At 37.4% G+C, this 11,274-nt stretch overlaps 1 pseudogene; it reads left to right on the forward strand.

Annotated features, from left to right (window-relative positions):
- Positions 1 to 683: 683 nt before the first annotated feature.
- Positions 684 to 1,953, forward strand: LOC132681932 (SWI/SNF-related matrix-associated actin-dependent regulator of chromatin subfamily E member 1 pseudogene; annotated as a pseudogene).
- Positions 1,954 to 11,274: the final 9,321 nt, after the last annotated feature.

Raw genomic sequence — 11,274 nt, forward strand, 5'->3', positions numbered from 1 at the left:
AGTCTTTCCAGGTTCCATTGATTCCTGGTTCTATCACCTACAAAATGGACCTTTGACAATTTACTTCATCTCTCATCTGCAAAATGGTAATTTCAGTACTTCTGCTTCCTATGGCTATGGATTGAGTGACTTAATAAGAGTGAACATTTAGAAAGGATTTTAGAGTGTTTTAAACATTCATTTTTAGGATGTGTACCTGTCTCTCTTTTGCTACTTCTCAGGGACAAAGAAGTTCTGCATTTAACTGCTCCTGCCTCTTCTTGGCCTGATTAATCACTTTTCTATATACTACATTCTACCTCTTTATCTTTTCCATTGCCACTGATACAGGCTGAAATCTATCTAGCCTTAAATGATATATATATATGTGTGTGTATATATATATATATATATATGTATGTATATGTGTGTATATATATATATGTGTGTGTATATATATATGTGTGTGTGTGTGTGTGTGTGTATGTATATATATATATATATATATATATATATATATATATATATATCCCTTTTCAAGGTCAATGTACTACCCAACTACCACCCTGAATTCTCATCTTTAGGGCTCAACTTAAGAAACTTCTTCATGATCACAAGGGAAATGAGGCTGGAGCTGTGGGCACTTTTTCTGTCCATGGTGTCTCAGATTCATTCTTAAGGAACTGAGAACTTAATCTCCCAAAATGTCAAAAAGGCCATCATATGCCCCACTACCTACCCCAGCTACTTCAACACACATGCCCAGTAGGCCAGGGTTTGTGGGATGCAATCCATACAGTCACCTCCCCTACAACAACTGCAGGCCTGGAGGGAACCCAGGCACCAATGCCAGGCCATGGCATCCTCTGGTATTACAACTCCAAACTGTCAAAGCCACCAGATAAACCACTGATGGCCTATGTGAGGTACAGCAGAAAGGTCTGGGACCAAGGAAAAGCTTTCAACCATGATCTAAAGTTCAGAGGAGATTGGCCAAGGTTATTAGTGGCATGTGGAGAGATCTCTGATGAAGAAAAACAAGAATATGTAGACAATACAAAGCAGAAAAAGGTAGAATACAATGAATCTGTGAAGGCCTATCATATTTCCCCCCAATACACTGCTTACATAAATGTACAAGGTTGTAAAGAAGCTTCTTTAGAGAAAGAAAGTCAACAGAGACAGTCTTGCATGGCGAAAGGAGAACCTTACATGAGTATTCAGCCTGCCAAAGATCCAGAAAATCGAGATGATGGCTTTTCAGGGAAGTATACAGCCACTGTCCATTTCCAAAGAAACCACTGTCTCATCTGTGAAATCCTTAGTGAGAGTGTGGTGTTTGATCAGTTGTCACGACAAATAGAATGCACGTTCTCAAATGAAAGGCCCAGTCTTAATGGCTCATCAGCAAACACCAGAAGATGAACTTCAAATAGAGGAGCGGCACCAAGAAGAGAAGAAGAAATTCCTGGAAAGCAGAGATTCATTTAACAATGAACTTAAAAGCTTGTGTGATTTCAAAGTAGTAGTGGATATGGGGAAAAATGCTCCTGAAATTGCACAGGCAGAGGAACACACTCACAAAAGGCAGGAGGAAAGGGAGAAAGAGGCCACAGAACAAGCTGAAGGCAGTCAGAGTAGCATGGTTCCTGAGGAAAAGCAAGCTGCCAGGAAGACTGACGTAAAGAGAGATGACGAGAGCTTCCAAATGGAGACAGAGAAGACATGTCTTGAACAAGGAACAGAAAGCCAACAGAAGGTGAAGGCACATCTACTCCTGAGGACAAGGAGAGTAGGCAGCAGGGAGTGGACAGTATGACTGAGGAAGGGGCCAGTGATGGTGACACTGACTCAGAGAGCAATAATGCAACAGGGGAGGAACCACCAACAGACTCCCCCTGGAAGATGAGAGGAGAGAGTACATGTTGCCTTGTTCTATGTGTTCTAAATACTTCTTTAGGGGCACGTGGGTGACTCAGTCTGTTAAATGTCCTACTTCGGCTCAGGTCATGATCTCATGGTTCATGAGTTTGAGCCCTGCATCAGGCCCTGTGCTGACAGCTCAGAGCCTAGAGTCGGCTTCAGATTCTGTGTCCCCCTTTATCTCTGCCCCTCCTCTGCTCATGCTGTCTCTCTCTGTCTCTCAAAATTAAATAAAAATGTTAAAAAAATAAATAATTTGTTAAATGGGGGGAAAAAAGAAATTTCTTCATCACGGTCTCATTCTTCACTCCATTCTGTCCTGTGTACCCCTGTACTGAGAGAGCTCTTCCTTTCTAGATCACTGTTCTTCATATCACTAAGTTCAACTTTCATCTTGCCTGATATTTCAGAAGCACTTTGTACTACCTTTAAGTTAACGTTAAACCACTACCTCTAAATAAAATAACATTCATAATAACAACCATAATAAAAATGATAGCATATTGCTTCGGTTTCTCTGAGACCACCCTCTACTGGCATTCCTCGAACCTTTTAATTCTCCCTTCTCAACCACATGGATGGTCCATTTTTTTTCTATCCAATGTTTTTTTGTTTGTTTTTTTTTTGTTTGTTTTTGTTTTTTTGTTTTTTTTTTATTTTTTTTCTATCCAATGTTTAACTGTTGAATTTCTTCGCAGTGTGTCATTGGTCATGTATCTTTTCTCCCTCAGTGTCCTTCAGTTAAGTGTGCATGCAATACCCATGGCTTCAGTTGTTAGGAATACGGTCTGACTTTAACTATATAAATATGTGTCTGCATCTCAGCCCTTTTGAATTCTAACCCCATATATCTGAATAACTGTCTGTATGTTTCCATGTTCAATAGTGAACTTGTAGTGTTTTCCTATAATGTCTCCTATCTGAATGAATGATAACAGCATCCATCCAATTGTACAAGTTGGAAACCTGAGAATCCTTCAAGACACCCTCCTATCTCTCATCCCCCATATCAGTGAGGCCTGATGCTCTATTGATTTTGCCTCCTAAATAGCTCTCAGGCTCTGCATCTCTCAGCATCTTTTCTGCCAGGATCCTAACCCAAGTGATCATCTACTATTCCCTGAATTAATGCAACATCCTTCTAAGTGGTTCCAGTTTCTGTCTGTCCTGCAAATTTTTTCTCTACAGTACAGGAAAATTGATCATTTAATAGTGAAAATCTGACTGCAGCTTTCTTGTTCATAATTTTTCAGTGGTTTCCCCACTTTTAACATGTGCAGGGCACATCATTATCTGGTCTGCATTTCACTCTTCAGCTTTATCACTAACATTTTCCTAGTCTTTCTTTTCACTCTGACCTTCCTTCATTTCCTCTAGTGAGCAATACTGCTCCCTGCCTTAGGCTGTCACAAGCACTGTGACCATTCTGCTCTGCTCTGACCATTCTGACTGTTCTCTTTTTTGTCAGTTAACACTCATCCTTTGGATCTCAATGAAAAAATCAAAGTTTTTATTTTCCAGCAAATGCTGAGGACATTTACCTAGACTAAGTGAGATCTTTCATTGACAGCACATTGCATTTGTCCTTCATAACACTTACCTTATTTTAATAACCGCTTCTCCCACTAGGCTGTACTTTTTGATGACAGGCAAAATGGTGTCTGCTTGACTCACAATTACATTCTTGAATTTTTAAAGGGCTAGAAATCCCAAATTCCAGCAACATTTATTAAAGTCATTTTTTTCCCTCTCCTAGATTCTCCTAGAAAAATTTGTCTTTGCCATCTGGGTGTGAGACAAACATACTTTCCCTAAAACTTGTATTCTAATTTATATTCCTTCATCTAGGAAAGTTAGGTCACTGTTTTTCATATCATGTCTTTCTCCTTCATACGTTCTCAGGATAAGGAGTTTGAATTCCTCTCTCACTTTAGGGGGACCTTCAATAACAAAGGTACCTACAGTAGAAAATAGAGTAGTATATTCAAGGAATTTCTTGGATATACTAACATATGTAAGGAAAGATCAGATTCTTTTTATATTTTAATAAACTTTCCTAGTGTTAACTTTAAAGTCACTTACTGAATGATCCTCTCGAGCTTTCCTGTAGTGACATAGTGATATGCCATTAGACTTTAACTTGCTTTATTTAGAAAGCAAAGGCACAAATCTCACCTTAAATAGTTCAGGGACACACACATATCTGAATAACCAGGGAGATCCCAGCAGCCTCCAGAATCTCAGAGGTTCAATTTCAGGTGACTAGCACCATCCTAACTGTTGGCATAAGCAATGAGATGAAATCCTTAACAATGGCAAATTGCTGTGGACACATAAAAACAAGATTTGGGGTCCACTTGCTAAGACAATGACCCTGGAGTTAACTTTCATTCTTTACCAATTTGTAACAAATCGAAACAATGTAAACCCCAATGGGCAGAAAAGAGGAGGACAGAAAAACATAGATTGGTGTAGAAAAGTGAGATAAATTAGATAGGAAGAAAAGAAAGAAAGAAGGTTTTGCAGGCTGTAGAAATGATAGCACCATCTCTATGACCCAAATAACCACCAGTTTATATTCTATTTATATTATTCTCCCAGAGCACTATGTTTAACTTTTATTTGGCCTGTTTATAAAATGTTTTTTTGCTGTCATTTTTGAATATGTATTAATTCTTTGATTTTAGCCAATATTTATTATGTTTCTTTTATATATATCTTGAGTACAATGGTGTATATATACATATATATACGTATATATATATATATACACATATATATACGTATATATATATGTATAATAGTATATATGTAACATATAAGAATACATATTCTCATACGTGTGTATATATATATATATGTATACACATATACTGAGAAAATAATCATAACTCAGTGGATTCAATAGCTCTTTAAGGGATGCTTCAGTTGCTAAAGGGAAATAAAGGACATAAGGACTACAAAATGGACTTCTTTCATGGCTTCAACTGAGCCTGTGTATATACTCTTCTTGGATAGCCACCTTAGGAACATCTCTTGATAAGACTTTCTGTAACTTGTGACTATCTAAGGAACAATGGGGAAAGATTTCCAAACAGCTCATAAAGTGAATAGCTTGATTTTTTTTCTAGGTTTCATAAAAAACAAAATGGTATAACTATATACAATTGACCCTAAACAATGTGGGTGTTAGGAGCTCCAATCCCTCGCTCAGTTGAAAATTTCTGCATAGATTTTGTCTCCCCACAAACTCCATTACTAATAGCCTACTGTTGGCCAGAGCCTTACTGATTCACATAAACAGTCAATTAGCACATATTTTGTATGTTACATGTATTTTATGGTGTATTCTTATAGTAAAATAAGGTAAAGAAAATAAAATGTTATTAAGAAAATCATATGGAAGAGAAAACACATTTACAGTACTGTACTATATTGAAGAAAAACACTGACATATAAGTGGACCCTGCACAGTTCAAACACCTGTTGTTCAAGGAGTCAACTCTTCCCTTCTGAGATGATTTTACTTTCTAATTTTGCAACTGCTTGTTGAGTTCACTGCAATATATAATGATATATATAATTACTCCCCTAAAGCTTTCTATTCTAAAGGTGGACCCATTGTTTAAGTGAATAATTGTAGAAAAAGGTCTTCTATAGAAGAGTCCATAGGCTAGAATCTCTGCAGTGATCTTAAAAGATTAATCTTTGGTGAGGAAACCTCTATTCATTCTGAAGAAACTGCTGCTGTTATAAAAATAAAATGCCGGTTCAATTTATCAGTGGGAAGATACTTTACATGTGTTATCAGAGTCCTGACATCTCTAGCCTCAGCTCACCTAATTTTTCCTGAAAATCAGTGAGCTGCAGAGGGTAGAGAGGCTCTCATTTTGGATTGTCTGCTCCCCCAACCCAGTCTCTCAGCTGCTAATATCCATATTTGACAATTTCATTCCCTACATTTGTCTCTGAATATGAAAGTATTTGGGATCCAAAAATGTGTCTGTAGACCACATGCCTTTTCCCTTTTGAGGAATTGGAAAGTAATTATTGATTGCTACTGGCCTGGATGAAGGCGTATTTGTGGACTCTTCTTTTTTTGAAGCAAGGCCAGATTTTATTCCTATTAGCCATAGAAGATTGTCCTAAAAGAATCTGGGAAAATTAGGCCTCCTTATAATTCAATAGAAAAGCTGCTCTATCAGTGTTTCCCTACCCACACACTTGTCTTAACATGCCCCATACCTTTTGTACCTTGTATTTTGTTGTGATGTTGAAGTTATATCCTGTATCTTACTCCCTATGCTCAACACATCTTCAGTTACAAATTGATTATTGATTCACCAAAAAAGAATAGCATTTGCCCCTAGGTTCATGGAAACTTTTATATTCATCAGGTCAATTTTCCTTTACTACCAAACTATAGAACACTTAATTCAGCCTCCTGACATAAGCCTACTGAATTCCAGGGATACATGATTTCCTTCCTGGGTATTTTAAGGATTTTAACTTCTGAAATCCTTATGTACTCATCACATTTTAAATTCCTATCAGTAGATTTTCCTACTTGTAGATGAAATAAATTGCATTTATGATGGTATGCAAATATTCTCATGTGATCACAGTACCCCTGATCAGACCACAGCCTTCTCCAATAGCTTCATAAAGATAGCTCCACTCAGCAAGGGTTATTATAAATAGGTCCTTCTTTTTTTCCCCCCAAGAGAGAGAGAGGGAAGGGGGGTGGTGCAGAGGAAGAGAGAAAGAGAATCCTAAGCAGGCCCCATGCTCAGCTCAGATCCTGATGTAGAGCTCAATTCTATGACCCTGGGATCATAACCTGAGCCGAAATCAAGAGTCTGATGCTCAACTGATTGAGCCACCCACACAACCCACAGATTGATTTTTCGAAAAATTTACCCAGATTAGGCCATTAATGGAGGTAGTAAGATGAATCCTGAAGTTTGCTACCCCTACCACCACCACCATCAACCAAGTTCTAGGTTTATGGTACTCCCCTGCAACAAGCAATGAGTCTTCGACCTTCGACCACCTACACTTCATTTCCACATAGCAAAACCCTCAGCAGACATATACTACAGGTGTCTTTCTCATGCACTTAATTACACTCATCATAATATTGGCAGTTATTATCGCATGAAGATTAAAAGTTACATCAGATGTTAATGGGGCCAAGCAAAGTCTTTCACTAATTTCCATATTAGCTGATGCTTTTCTCTTCATAGCTGATTGTTACTGAAAATTAGCTGAACTTAGTACATTGCATCTGAAGTCCAGCTTATTTTCCCATTGAGAAAGATGCTCTCCAAGTTAGACTAGCAATTATTTTTCTTAAATGCCTCAAAAGTGAGGATTGTTACTTTCTGATCTTCTTGTGGTTTCTGTTTGGCATGTATTAACAAGACATCATCAAAGCTTTCAATTAACATATGATAGTTCTGTTTTTGAAAGTGTTCAGATAACTAAAGTTTCTGATGGAACTCTTCATGTCCTCTGCCTATCTTTAATGTGACAGAACTTTGCACTGACAACTTCTCCTAAATGATATGGAGTAGAACTGATTTTTCATTTTTAATCCAGGAGAGTAGAGAATATTGGCCAGGAATCCACATCTGTGGGTATGTCTAGGTTATGACAGTAAGGGCAAATAGACTTGGTAGGTTTTTAAGCTCACTGTATTTATTCGTTAAGTCTCTATGCATTATTAGATTTTTATTTTGCAACACCAGATCAATACAAAATTTAAAAATATGATATTTTTACTCCTTTTCCTTTGAATTGCAATTAACCTACTCCTATGTACCACTCATTTGAGGTTTATTTGTATTAGCTAGCTTTGTTCTGGTAAAACAAACAAACAAACAAAACAAAAGAAAAAGATCCCAAATCTCCACTGGCTTACATTGCACCTGACATTCAGCCTAACAAGTGTACATAGTTTTCTAACTCACATGACACTGTCCAGTACCTGTAACTTGGCTCTTGTCACTCTGCTTCATTTGTAGCTCTGTGCTGAAGGAGCGGCTTACGTTCCGAACATGTCATTCTCATGGGAAAGGAGATTGGCTCTTTGAACTCTTATTTGTAAATGACATCATTCTTGTATGCTCATACTCCATTGGCCAAATGCAGTCAGGTATCAATTAGTTGATTCCTCCTACAGGGAATAGGTACATGGCAAGTCACATGGCAATGGAAGATAATGTAATTTTTTTTTTTACAGGGAGTTGAGAGGTGAACAATTGGGGATAATAATAGATCTCTAGCAGTTACCTATGTGGCTTTCGATTGGCCTAGGGCTTTCAGATATTTTGTCTGTTGGATGGCTGACTGCCCAAATAAATATATCAGTTGTCACCCATACATATCCTGATACCACAAGTATAGGAATAGGTTACTGGTGTTACTGCAGATTTCTTAAATGCTGAACATCTTAGTCTACTGAAAAATTCTTTAATGACATTTAGTTTAATTAGTTCTTTAATAATATAATTAACTCAATTGATGACAGTCTTGCCCATCTTATATGCAAAGTGGTTCTTATAAATTGAGTATTCTCATTCCCTCTGGCCATAAATTCCAAGAAGACTGAAACTAATGAAAACCCAAGTACTAATAATGAAATTCCAAGGAATCTGATAATTGACCATCACCTGGAGTATAAGCTGATCACGGTAAGAACCAGAAATAGCATAGACAAGCTATTTTAATGAAACTATCTACTTTTCAGGTGTGTGGAAATGATCTAATCTTTTATCTGGTTTTGCTTTAATATCCTAAACTTATTTTCTTTAATTATGTCACTTTAATTTCTGTACCTTTTGAAATTGGAGGCATCTTTCCATTGGTGTTTGTGCTCACTATAGTAGTGTTACCATTTTTTTTCTTGTAAGCTGTAATAAACTGAAGTTACATCTAAAATTTTAGAATTGCTATATCCAGATAGCATGGCTGATTGGTTCTCAATAAATCCTCTTCTTCTCAGAGCATCATAGACCATTTTCATAGTGAGAAGATCACCTGGCAGTTTTCATGGCTTCACATTACTGACAGTCCTAGTCACTTATTCTTCCAGGTGTGTTCTCGTTTCATCCGGCTCTAATGGCTTTTGGGTTTTGAAGGTCCACCTCCTTCCATCAACATTATTTCACCTTTACTTTTAAATGGTGTGTAGATCTATCTGGTAGACCTATCCTTAGTACAGAAACTGGACACATAGCCACAGTTTCTTTCTCTGTGCTTCTTATATAGTAAGTGCATCTTCCTAGCATCCTTCTCCTTTCAGCATAATGGATATAGTAAGAACTATAATGTCAATTAGTTATTTGACTGCCAAAAATATGTGCTATTTGCACAATTCATACACACTGATACCCCATCGAGAAGGATAATTTAATCCAAAATGCAGCCTATGTTACTGCAGGGATAACATATTTAATTTATTTGCCCAGGTCAATCTTTGTTTGTTTTAAAGAAAGAGAGTGCGAGTGGGGGAGAAGAGCAGAGGGAGAGAGAGAATCTTAAGGAGACTCCACACTCAGCATGGAGCCTAACATGGGGCTTGATCCCATGACCCTGGGATCACGACTTGAGCCAAAATCAAGACTTGGATGCTCAACTGACTGAGCCACACAGGTGCCCCAGTCCTGGTTTATATTTATTGTGTTTACATAACTACCTTTCACAACTGCAAGAGTACGCATTTGGAAAACAAATTATATAATTACCCTATTTATTGTAGATACAGTATCTAATACAAATCTCGACTAAACCTTGACTTCCTTTTTGTACATTTCTTCTTAGTACTTCCCTTTAGTAAATCCATACATTTCCTAGTCATACTTTTTCATTAAATGTGCCATCCTTACTTTCCCTCGACTTCATGACAAACTGTGTCACACTGGAGCACACTAAATAGAACCTACGAATGCTGTTTATTGTTTGCTTAAATATTCCTCATTGGTGCAAACATATGAGGTTGCTTCACCCATTTGGAAGAAGTTCCCCAATTGATTCCATTATTGGTTTATTTTTCAACTTTCAAAAGTTATTGTAACCATCTGGGTGAGTCAGTTTACTCTCTAGAATCTTCCCTGAGCCTGCTGTTAATATCAAGCTCACAATTTATAACTAAATATCTGCCTTCTCCCAGCCCCATATTTAAAGGACTTGGGGCACCTGTGTGGCTCAGTCAGTTAAGCATCAGACTTCGGCTCAGGTCATGATCTTGTTGTCCTTGAGTTTGAGCCCCGCATCGGACTCTGTGCTGACAGCTGAGAGCCTGGAATCTGCTCCGGAGTCTCTGTCTCCTTCTCTCTCTCTGCCTCTCCCACACTCTTGCTCTGTCTCTCTCTCTCTCAAAAATAAACATTAAAAAATAAATAAACAAAAGACTAGACCATCTTCCATTGTTGTTATTTTTACTTTGGTATATCTCTCATTTTCTTCCCACATATATATTTTTTATTCTCTAAAACTTTGTATCTTTTCATTACGAAGTCTCCTTTTTACTTTAACTAACGATGATTTCTATCATTTTCGAGGCTGAAGGGCCTACACATTCATTCTCTTATAGGATAGTTTTTTCTACCTTTAAAATTTTGTATTCATTGTGCCCACTGAGGAAAAAAATTGATGAAGAAAAATACCCTCCTCAATAATTTCAAAATATATACATATCTCAAATCGTTACTTTTGTATACCATCAACTTACACAGTATTCTATACCAATTATATTCCAATAAAGCTGGAAAAGAAAATTTCCTCCTTGTTCAACTTGCTAAATACTGTGTAATAGTTTCCACAAGCCCCAACCTATCTCTAAATTCCACCACCTTCAAGCAGGAGAGCCTGTCATATCCACCTATTCCTCATGCAAATCAGAAAATGAGCCAAAATCATACTCAGACACGAAAGAAGGAATAACAAATGGACCTTGAGTAGAGAGAAGGAAGGAAGGGTCAGTCATAGTGGCTTGGGCTGGGATCCCAGAGTGGGGAAAGTTGGGAAAATGAGAGACTTAAGAGAGTGTGAGGTATATCAGATTCTGGGAGAGGAGGAAACCAGATATAAACTGTTCCCAGGGGTTATTTATTAAATCCTGTTGCTATCCTATAAAACACTGGAATAAAAAGTATAGACTTTTTCACTTAAGTTTTTATTGACTGGTTAGCTCCCCTGATTGTGCGGTATTCTTTAAATGGACCTCAGTCCCTGGTTTGACTCATATAAATGGCTGCATCAATAGTGTTACAAGCACATTAGTGTTACCATGATTTTCAAAAACCACATAATTCCAAGTGCAGGCTTCTTAGCAAATTTGAGGGCTTTATTTGAAGAATATGGAAAGTT

This window comes from Panthera onca, chromosome A1 (assembly GCF_046562875.1).
Source record: "Panthera onca isolate mPanOnc1 chromosome A1, mPanOnc1 haplotype 2, whole genome shotgun sequence".
Lineage (NCBI taxonomy): Eukaryota > Metazoa > Chordata > Mammalia > Carnivora > Felidae > Panthera > Panthera onca.